A 12369-nucleotide genomic window follows, 5' to 3' on the forward strand; every position below is an offset into this window, starting at 1 on the left:
CAAGATGCACACACACATATCTTGTGCATATTTAGATATATAAAGGGATAGTTAGGCCTATTGCAAGAAAACAAGTCAATGTTCAATTTACAGTAATGTCAACTATCAAGAAGGAAAGAGACTGTATGTTTATACATATATACATAAATACATAACTACAGAAATTTGATAATAAAAACTATTAAACAAAGAGAGACTGTACACTCTGCATTTAACTCCATAGGGCCCAGAATGTACATGTTAGTTCTGATTCATAGAGCGTATCGCACAAAATGTCGTAAAAGTCCAACTGTTATCCCTGTGTGGCAAATAGGGAATGCAAAACTCCGGATGCAGGAACTTTACTCGCTGTTCACAGAGGCTGCATTAACTGGAGGGCAGGATGTATTTTAAGTCTTAGTTCTGGGAAAGAAAGATGCAGAATGCCAAGAATGCGATTTAATGATGTATATAAAAGTAAACAACAGAAACACTGTAAAGATATATTGCCTGTTGCACAGTAAACCCATCTTGGACCAGACCACTGATGGTAAGCAGTAAACCCATCTTGGACCAGACCAGCGTTGGGGAGCAGTGAACTACATTTTTTGCCATTTTTTGTACTAAAACTACAATCAATTTTGGGCCATAAAAGGAAACAAAATGATTTTTAATTTTTATTTAACCATTGCTTCTCTACTGTAATTGAACCCGCTTTGACCAGTCCTACGTCCTTTTGCTTTCATCCTGACCACTGTGAAGGCATGAAGGCCCAGACAATGCATTCATCAGGCAGCCTCGCCACACACTTGACCTTGGTGTAGTAGTGCATGTACAACAGGGCGGGCGTTGCTTAGTGCTCACGCGACTTCGTGGACAAACCTCCCCAATCTCAGCCTGAGGAAGAATCACCATGGCCATGCTCAAGCACATACATCACACTGACGAGCTCCATCAACAAAACCCACGTTTTACCTGGCTTGGTACAATATCCCCACCTGGACTTCTGTTTCATGAAGACAGGTGTCTGACTGATGGACATTGTATGCAAAACCAAAGCTGGCATTCCTTGCACTTTCCCATGACTAGTGGAAAACTTCTTTGTTTTGGTTTACGTATGACCTGTGAACAAGGTATTTTGTTATAATTTCATATCCCATGTACGTTGTCAATTTGATAATTTTTCTTTTACAAAGTAGTTTGAACTGCTTTTTCCTAAGTAGCTTTAGCTAACCAAACTACATTTCTCTCTACCTTTGCTTTGCTGTAGTTCATCTTCTTCCAGTGTGCAGTAATCGGTCGCTTTCAAAGCAGATTCCCCAACACTATCTGAGACTATACTGCAGTACATTCAAACACAGAAAAGGAAGACCAGCGTGTGATCCACAGGCAACCCCCCCCCCAATATGAGCAATATCTGTATTATGCACATATGTAGTTTCTTAGAGGATCAACATGTAAAAGCACAGAAGCATTTTGGGAAGACAGGATAACATTACAATACAAATGTCAAAACACACTACTGATTTTTCTGATCTGCGATATCTGTATTGCTTTGGAAAAACACGGTGAATATGAATGAACTCTTGCCTTGATTGTATTCACTGTCATCTGATTCTCCAATAAAACCCGTAATGAGACTCTTAACCACTCAATAAAACACACCTTTACAAACTGTCCTCAAGAGAAAGAAAAAAAAATCATTTGTAAAAATGTCTGCATGGCTTAATGAAAAGTGTGTGTGTTTGCTGCCATGGAATAAGCATAAAGCACACCAGTGGGCAAAGTGAAGGGAAGGTAATTCCCATAAACACACCAACACTTAACTGCCAGAGACTCATCCCCACCCCTGGGAATACACCCAGGCCCAAATCAGCGGCCGAGTGGGAGAGGCAGCCAAGAGATAAATTACCCTTCCCTCAGTGGCTCTCGTTTTTCTTCTTCTTTCTTTCTTCTCTCTTTCTCTCTCTCTCTCTCTCTCTCTCTTTCTCTCTCTCTGTCTGTCTCCCACGGGAATAGCCAATCTGTGAGCCTCGAGTCCGTTCTTGCCGCTCTCTCTCTCACCAGCTGGTCTGGGAGCGAGGTGCAACCGTCTGGTTCATAATGCCATAATCGCCCGCAGCCACAATGGGCAGCGACACCTTAAAGCGCTGTGCGCGGTGAATAGGCAGCAATGCACCCTGGGACACACACACACGGTAGGATCATTCCAACACCTGCTGTTCCCAGAAGTCGTCATGAATGGCCGCCGTGTGACGCTGGCTACGAGTGGCAAGTAAACAGTTTACGAGTGTGGGGACCGCGCTCGGCACCGGAGTTGATGTTTTGATGGAGCGTAAACACAATTATTCGTGGCAGATCAAGGAATCATTACAGAGTGGTTGTATTTTAAAGTCATTGGGAGCAATCTCTCAGGGGGGAAATAAAAAACAAACAGTAGAAGGCGTCACAGAAATAATTGCATGTTTTTGACATGCCAAAAAATCAACATACCCCGAGACGGATTTGTTGACATGGATTTAAGACCCTGAAAGGCACAAATATTATGGGTTTGGCAATATCCATGATGGTGTAAACAATCTAAGTTAGGCTAAACATTACAACATGAGATACAACAGACAAAGACACTCGTTTTTCAGTCGACTTAAAGAAAGAAAATAAACAAATGAAACACTATGTGGTGGATATGGTGGAAACTATAGGGGTTTGAGTTGATTCTGTGATGTTACACAAATGTTACAGACTAGTCTAACAGGCCTAGCAGCACAGAGGGCATAGGCAGAAATCTTCAAGGGCATGAGGAGAAACTGTCTGGTGCATTAGATCTCTGACAGCGTTTTCATATACTTAAGCCTGATAGGTAGAATGTATAGTTTTTATTGATATAAAATACTCATTCTCATTGGTCAAAAGCGGCCATAATAACTGAATTGTGACCGTATGATAAAAAGACAATATTCTTTTATCTTCTTATGTAATAAATCCATTAATTAATGTGGCCGTCGTTGTCAAAGTTAAAAGAGTTAGGGACAGAGACATTAGATGTAAAGTTATTTTCACATTTCTACACAACACCGAAAACTAAATTATACACCTATAAGATTCAAATGAAAGACAGCCTAACATATTGAAATCTACCTACAGTATAATGACATAACGCATTGTGTTACCTCCTGGTATGAAATGCGCCGCATGATTAAAGTTTGATTTTATTTGATTTGATAACTCACTTGTCATTATTCAAATGCGCGGCGGCCATGTTATGTGATGCCCTAACATATAGGCAGAGGGGCTCTTTGTGGGTTTTGATGAGCCCTAATGACCTTCCTAATGGGAGACATTGTGGGGGCCACCGCAGGAAGCTCACACTGAGGGAGAGATAAAACCAGAAGTGCGGGGAGGGAGAGACAGCGCCGAACCACAAGCTCAGCTAATTGGCCAGAGATGTCTGCCGGCGGTGGCGGCAAACAGGGGGCCTACTGTGCTCCATACAAGCTCAACCAAACCACGCCGGTGAAGGACTGGACAGGAGGGGACGGGACGGGACAGCGGAGATTTGGCGTTAAGTAGGGAAGGAGGCTTTATTGTTTGCACTGAAGAAAACAAACTGCACAAAACAACACTACTGATGCCTGTTCTGGAGGTTCCAGTTCTGCTGGTGCTGTATAGAGTTGAATTACACCACACTGAAGACTTGTGAGACAGATATTGTTGCAGTTCCAGGGATTGTAGCGCCAAGTTATCTTTCATCTTTTTGTAAAAGGAAATCACCTTTGGTGTTTGTTGTTTTTGGTCTTCCCATTTAAAGTGAGATGCATTTGACCAGAGTTGTCAGTGTAAGGACACTTGTGTCTAAAGAAGCGTGTCAGTCTGGAGAAACAGAAGTCCTCTCCAGGCGGGCAAAGGCCTCTATCTAGCTGAGGGGGCTGGACAGGTTATTAGGGGTCACAAAGGAAAGCTCAGCCTGCTTGTATTACGCTGCAAGCGCCGTGAAAATGCACTCATTTTCCAGCTGAAACAACTCGTTCACACTCACACACACACTCTTAGTGAAGTCAAGAGTCAAATTGTTCCATTTCAAATGACTAAGAATTACTTTTTAGTTCGAAAAATTCAACGAACATCAGCATTTTAACGGGTTTCATGGATTTCTGTGGGATTTACTAGTTTGTTTAAACAACCAGGATCCCTGTTTGTTATCGCTCTACAACAACTACATCATATTTGAGTCCGTTATTTCTTGCTTTGCCTTTAGCCAAGTAATGTTGTGTGTTATTTACACATAAACAGCAGACCCAGAGTGATGGGAACCAGAGGGAGAGGGGAAATGGGGAACAGATGTATGCTTACCTGCATTAATTGGATCCAGGAGAACACACACCTGCGTCCTCCACTCCACCCCCAGCTCACACAGACACACCGACACACACACAGATACACACACACACACACACACACACACACACGCACAGGCACACACACACACACACACACACACACCACACACATACATGCACACACACACACACACACGCACACACACGCACAGGCACACACACACACACACACACACACACACACGCACACACACACACGCACGCACACACACACACACACACACACACGCACACACACACACGCACACACACACGCACACCCACACACACACACACACACACACACATGCACACACACACACACATACACACATGCCAAACACATACGGAGACTGACATATGGTTGCTTTTCTTTTTGTTTTGTTTTTTGGAGGCCAACAGTTTGAGGTACGAAGTGGGGAAAATGCACAGATGGAAAAGGATTCGTAGAAAATGTGTGAATATTTCCAAAGTATTATAGAATAATATAAAAGTGAAATATAAAAAATATTTCCTTCAGACATGAGTGGAGCATGTTTGATTGTTTCATGCATACAGTTTTTTTCTTTTTTGGAATAATTGAAATCTATTTAGCAAAATCAACTCTAGAGACTATCAAACATCTTATCACTTCCTGTTCTGTGTGACAAATATGTCTGTGTGCGTGTGGTGGCTCCAGAGACGTGTTTGTGATTAAGCCATGTGAGCCAGAACTCACGGCACACTATGACAACCAACTCCAGTTCGGATCCGGTGGGCATCTTCCAGAGCTGGCCCGCATCCGTTCCACAGCCTTCCCCCATCAGGGACCAGCTTCCTGCGGCCGTGCTCTTTAGCGTCAACCCAGTCTGTCGGCAGCAACACGCTCCAGATAGGGTCCGAATGAGGCCCTGGACGTGGCACAGGTCTCGACCGCTCTGGCCAGAACCGGGTCGACCCAGGACCCCATCCGGCCCGGGCTCTGCCACTATCAGGCACCCGCTTCCTGTGGGCGTGCTCCAGAGTGGCAACCCAGTCTGGCTCGTGTGGCGATGGGCAAGATAACCGGCGGGGGCCATCTCCTCCGTGTCGGACGAGTGACTCCTCTCTGGTCACGTTGTCATCAGCCCATTACCGCTAATCTACTCCCAGGGGGCCGGGGTGGAAAAAAGACCTGCCCCTGCCAACTGTTAATCACCAGAAGGAAAAATACCCCATGAACACTTCGTTAAGAATCCCCCCCCCCCCTAGAAAAAAAGCCCCTTTCTTATCTGGTTGACTTGTTGGGTTGGTTGTTCCGCAGTGGCCGCAGAAGAAGACAAAGGTACAGGCCCACGGGAGGAAAGAACTGCCAGATAAATGGGACTTGGAGAGAAATTCGATAGACAGTCTATAAATAGTGAAATGATTCATTTGAGGTCCTATCTGCTGTAAGATCCTTTCTTCATGGAAGAGTTTGCCTTCATAAGAGAAAGAGAGTTCTTGCCTTTATGTTATAATAGAGAGAGAGAGAAAGAGATGAGAGAGAGAGAGAGAGAGAGAGAGAGAGAGAGAGAAAGAATGAATTGCGTTTCATGAGTGTTGGTTCACTATTGAGAACATAGTAGTGTAAAAAGATGTTCGTGACAAGTTCTTGCCTTTGTGTAACAAAAGAGGGAGAGAGAGAAACAAGAGAGAGAGCGCACGAGAGAGAGAGAGAGAGAGAGAGAGAGAGAGAGAGGATCAGAGATGAAATTCTGTTACATTAGTGTTGGTTGGAGGAACATAATGAGTAAAGAGATGTTCATCGTACAAGTATGTGTGATAGATAACAAGAGAGAGAAAGAGAGAGAGAGAGACAGAGAGAGAGAGCAAGAGAGAGAGAGAAAGAGAGAGAGAGTCAGAGAGAGAGAGAGAGAGAGAGAGTCAGAGAGAAAAGAAGATTAAATTGCATTACATTAGCAGTGGTTTGGAGCAGAGAGATGACCCGAGGAGAGTAATTTAGTGTGAGGAATGGCGCTGAGGTCGGGCTGGGATGGGATGATGGGCCGGGCTGATAGCGGCGGGGGGCTGACTGATCTTTTTCTGTCCTCCAGCGGCGCACACGGCCTCAGCTGCGCAAGGAGCTTCAAACACATCCATCATGTTGTGGTGAGGGCTCCAGGGAGCACCCAGACCACTGATGAAAAATCCCCACGGAAGAAAGAGAGAGAGGGACAGAGAGAGGGACAGAGAAAGAGTGGGAGAAAGAGAGAATGGGAGAGAGAGAGAGAGAGATAAAGTGAGAGAGAGCAAAAGGGAGGGAGTGTCATGGATAGAATGGAACAGAACAACAGAGAGACACTTTTCAAACTTTGAACTATTTAAAGCTACCAAGATGGCAAGATGGAGACATAAACAACATTTCAAAACATCCCAGAATAAAAGTCAAAACATCCCAGAATAAAAGTCTGTGATGCTGAAAGACAAACATCCCATAATAAAAGTCAGTGGTGGTGAAAGACAACCAGCTGAAGTGGGAGGCTGAGGCCCTGCGGATCCCCCTCAGGTGAGGCTTTACTCACCTGAAGACAAGGCAGAGCATGTAAGCCCCTCGGCCCTCACCTGCCCCAACCGACCCAACGCCAAATCCCGAGAAGGAGGCTTTGAGGATTACAGGAGTGCAGAAATCCTCAATTAAACTGCGGGGTTAAGGCAAAATTTGGGGAAGGAGGAGCTGTGTTGGTATTGGGAGCAGATAAGCAGGAATCAGTGCATGGAGAGTGGATATCATCACCTTGCTGTTGCATCAGTCCAGATCAGATGCTGATGATCTCATGATGGACTCGTTTTGTTAAGCTAAAGAATGCTATTAGCAATGCTAACATCCTAACATGAAACTTCATGAAAACCTTGTGCAAAAACTTGCAATGCACATGCAAACGTTATCTCACCTTTAATGAACACATGCAAGCTAATGTTATAACCGGTTGTACTGAGGATTATGTCTCTAAGTTGAGCAAAATCTAATTTTTTAATTTAAATGAAATTAATTGATTTAAACCATCATACTGTGAGCTACAATCAAGCCAGTTTCCACCTACTTCAAGACAGATGGGGGATTTGGGGGAAAATGATTCCCTGTAAAATCACTTCACCCCTCTGTTATCATCACAACCACCGTCCCCTCATGCCTTAATCTCTGGACAACACCTAGTTTGTTAGCGGCGTGGCCCTTGGCTTGCCCAGAGGCCAGGGTCTGGTTTGGGGACGAGTCATTGTTATGGATCACTGGTTCTGCAGCCCTCAGGGTTGCATATGACAGGACTGGTCACCCTCAATTGTTCTCCAAGGAATTGTGGGAGAAAAAAATCTTCCCTCCTTCTTTCCCTCCATCCATTTCTCCCTCCTCCCACCTCCTCCTTAGCCAAGTTAGCTAAGTCTGAGTACTTTCAAGAGGAATGTCTATTGACTGGACTCCACAATGACAACAATAACAACAACAACACAGGAACACCACCAGCAGCAGCCGCGGTGACAACAGACACCAGCGGCTTGCCCACTTAAGTGTCCACTCCTGAGCGGACAAAAAGCTGCCAGCCGCCGCCTCCATGCATGCCCCTGCCTGTCCCCGCCAGCCAATCAACAAAGGCTCCCCGTCGATTCCGGAATGTTTTGGAAGAGAAGCCTCCATTCTGTCCAGACGCTTGCTTCTTAGGTTCTCGTGGGGATTAGGAGGCGGGAACACAAGGGGGAAGTGGAGATGCTAAAGACAGCAAAGGTAGCCACAGCCAACAGATGATCGCCCCCCACCCCCATACCAGACCAGTGGTAAGGCCATCCTGTGTGCCCAGAGTGCCTTGTTGCCAACCCCAATCACACAAAGAGCTCCCAATGGGAGGTCATTGTGGTCTGTTAGGTAACAAGCCACAGCGACTGAGGTCACAGAAATCAATATTTCACAGGCTACTGAAAACCACAATGTTCAGAGCATCATTTATCATATGACCACAACAACTAATTGTATATGGGCCAATCATTTGAACATGGTGTGCCACAACATACTGTACATATACAGAGAACTTGAAAATGTAAACGTTTTTTTTTTGTATTCATGTTCAGGCTGCAGGACATCACATTGTTTAGTGATATTAGTCACAAGTCCTTGTGTATGGACCAAAGATTCTTGATTTATCACTCCATGTTTATGAGGTAGCTTAAAAGTCTTGAAAGGCACGTATTAATGGCCGCTTATTTAATGAGGTTAATATTTTAAACATTTAACCTTGGACTGTTTTAACCCTAGATCATTTCAACATTTAAAAAAGTTCCACTTGCAATACTACAGTCGAGCACTGAAGCAATGTAACAGAGGAATAGATACAGTAATGAAGAATGATTTCCGTTTCTCTTAAAATCACACCGTTAGCTGACAGAACATGTGCACGCCACATTTTGTGTGTTTTTACCAGCGGTGCACGGAGCAGTGCATCGTGGGTTACAAGGGAAATAAGAAAACAACAAAAAACAACTGCAAGATCCGGGACCACACAAACAAACAAACAAACAGGAAATGAGGCGTGCGCTGATGTAGAGGAGAAGAAAGAGATGCAAGAAACATTGGCTAAGTGACGTAAGAAGTTAAGAAATAAGTGACAAATATATCTGCCAGTTCTTTTCACTGTAAGGATTTCAGAAGCAAAACAGAACATTTGCTTCGCTTTTTTATTAACTTAAGCCAAGTTAATAAATAAGTGAAGGAATTGTATGGACACAGAAAGAAGGTAGAGTGAGTTGTGTTGTTTTGTTAAATTGAGCAGATCTATATAAAGACCAATGTTTCTGGCAGTTCTTTTCACTGTAAGGATTTCAGATATGAGGCACAACTCATTACAGTTGTTGCCACTATACTACCCTCATATGTCATGCTGTGCTGTGGCACCCAAAGAGATGTACTGGGCCTTACCCTGGAAATGTTGGACATAATAAAAAGTGTTTGGTTTAAAATTTCAGTCTTCATTCTAATAAAAAAAATAAAGAAAATGATGACCACCAAAAAATGTGGTGCTCAGGCTTGTAAATTCACTCTCATGTCCAGTAGCAAACCATGCAACCATCAATTTGGCGAATAAAGTTCTGTGATGTTGTGTTTGGGATTACAGTCGTTAGGATGGTGTGAGTTTCTTTATGTATGGGGATTAGTAAATACAATGCTGAGTTTATGCCTGGGGTTTTGAGATGATGGCAATATGGTTTAAGGCATCATATACAATGTAAACGTAACGTAAACATACACATAAACATCCACACACCAGTGGGCTGCGGGTAAAGGCTGGTAGCCATGGCCATCAGGTGCAGGTGGAGATTTTAGGGGATCTGGCGGAGTGTGCCTGGGTCTGGTGGTGGTGGTGGTGTGTGTGTGTGTGTGTGTGTGTGTGTGTGTGTGTGTGTGTGTGTGTGTTTGTGTGTGCTCTTTTAGGAGGTAGTTGAGTGTGCGTTGTGGGAATGTGAGGTGAATGAGGCCACTGGAGCTGGTGGATTGGATGTTTGGATTAGGACCACATGGGCACGGACTAAAGGAAGGGCCTGGGCTATGTCACCTTGACTGACAGGTGAATGGAGTGCATGTGTGTGTGTGCGTGTGTGTGTGTGTGACTGTATGTGTGTGTGTGTGTGTGTGTGTTTGTGTGTGTGTGTGTGAGAGAGAGAGAGAGAGAGAGAGAGTGTGTGTGTGTGTGTGTGTGTGTGTGTCTGTGTCTGTGTGTGTATGTGTGTGTGTGTGTGTGTGTGTGTGTGTGTGTGTGTGTGTGTGTGTCTGTGTCTGTGTGTGTGTGTGGGTGTGTTAGGTTGTCTGTGAATGTGTGTGTGTTTGTAGGGAGGAGGGGGTTGACAGGGGGGCATACACCCTGAGGCAGTGTAATAAGAGGCCTACAGCACCTCCTCTACGCCCCCCCCCCCCCCCACAACCCCCACCCACCCATCAACCCCCACCTTCATCAAAACTTCAACCTCGGCCATCTTGAAGCGCCTATATTAAGCTGTCAGGAAAGAGGGGCTAATGAGTGGCCACGGTTCCGGGATCAGGGGCTATTTCTGTACCTGAGGATGAAGAGAGGAGGAGGAGAAGGAGGAGGAGGAGGAGGAGGGGGGAGGAGAGGAGAGGATGGGTGGGGAAGGGAGTGTGTTCAATCAACATTATTGAGTTCTTTCAATACAAAGCCACAACTGCCTACATAGTGATTCGTCCTAACTGGGTAATACTAAATTGCCAATTGTATGTGTTGACACGTGTTTTCACTGAAGATTATTAAAAGGGAGCACAGCATACTCATACGGTGGCTGGGAAGAATGGATGAGTAGAATGTAGAATGGATGGATGTGAGTCAACTTTGGTCATCCTCACCAAAGGACTTGCTGTAAAAGAGGAACTCACTGTAATGGGTTACATGTATTGAACAACGTTCAGGATTAGTGGTGACCATTTGGTGAGCTTGTTCATGAGGTGGTTGTAAGGATCCACTTTCCAGGAGAACTGGGAGTAGGTGAAGGTTTCTGCGTGTTCATCTGTCTGCGCTTTGCTGAATTATATTATTCTATTAAAGGACCCAATCTTGGTAAACCTAATTAATCTGACTCCACTCAATTTACCGTAGGAACTCAGCCTTAGTCCCTGTTCTTTTAATGCAGTATTATTACGTATTAGGAAGGCAGACCAAGGGTTATTTATCCTGGATACCCGCAACCTGTTATGACGAACAACCAAACTGGTTCAGGGACTGAGTGCCAGGCCGCTGCCTGAGTTCAGTATAGCCATGCGGTCCAGCAATTCACCACTGAATAATACAATATAACAGTTCTGCTGCAGTGTGTCTAACCCACGTAATTAACCAGGCACTGCATTGCCGAAACAATGTTACCTTGTAATACTTCTCTTGTTAATAATTTCAGTGCAGGCAACAGTGGACCAGAGCATCACAATTTATTTTATTTATTTGTCAGGTGCAAGTTACTAATTCAGTTACACATTCAAACTAATCTAAAATGAATAATCTAAAATGACAAGTACCCAAGAGAAGATAAATGAAACATCCACACATTCAGAGGGTATGAGCATACCTGGCTGCTCAGAGGATGATGGCTACACACATAGAGTGTGGGAGTCTCTGGCTACAAAATACTCAGGAAGCTTTTCTCTATCTTCCCTCATAAGTACCCATACTCTTGCATAAATTGGCGCCTCAAAAGGAGCACATCACTGCTATCGTAGCGATGCAGAACCACACAGGACATAAAGCTGATGCAGTTTCAGACACATCACATCATCACCCTGCAGTTGATGTCATTTACCCAAATTGTTTCTGATATTCTTTAACATGTTTAATATTTCCTTCTGAACCTAGACCAAACAGTACTATCTGTGTGCATGTATCTGTGTGTTTGTGTGCATATATTTGCATGTGTCTGCGTGCGTGTTTTTGTGTGTATACACGTGTGTGTGTGTGAGTGTGTGTGTGTGCAAGCCCACGTGTGCTGAGGTGTCTTCCAGTGAACCAAACAGAGGGGGACTATCCTCTCCTCCATTGTCCTGTTCACACTCTTAAAATGAGCTTCATGACGCCATGAGTGTGGTTGGGCTTCTTAACTGACACAGTATACAGTCTAATGCAGAGGTCCCCATTGAAGCAGTCTGAATAATTAACCCTGGCTTTGGCACCACTGTTTTGTCACTTGTTAACTGGAGAGCCATCTTCAGAGTTCTCCATAGTAAGACTTAATTAAGTATTTAGTTTAGGACCACATAGAGGACTGCCAAACGGGTTCTCCCCTTACGGTGTGCTGGGAATCGGTGGCTTTGAACTGTTGCACAACAAGTTACTTATATGTGTAACAAAACCTAGAGAGAGAGTGAATTGCTTTGGAGAAACATGTGTGAGGTGAATAAAAGTAGAAAATAAAAAAATAAAAAAAAGTTAGTATTCTCACTGTCAGTATCAATATTTTGCAAGCATGGAAGCCATAGAACAGCAGCGATGGGTTTGTCTGATCCCCAGATGTGAGCCCTAGAGAATGGTTGTAT

The sequence above is a fragment of the Clupea harengus genome, chromosome 23 (assembly GCF_900700415.2).
Source record: "Clupea harengus chromosome 23, Ch_v2.0.2, whole genome shotgun sequence".
In the NCBI taxonomy this organism is placed as follows: Eukaryota; Metazoa; Chordata; class Actinopteri; order Clupeiformes; family Clupeidae; genus Clupea; species Clupea harengus.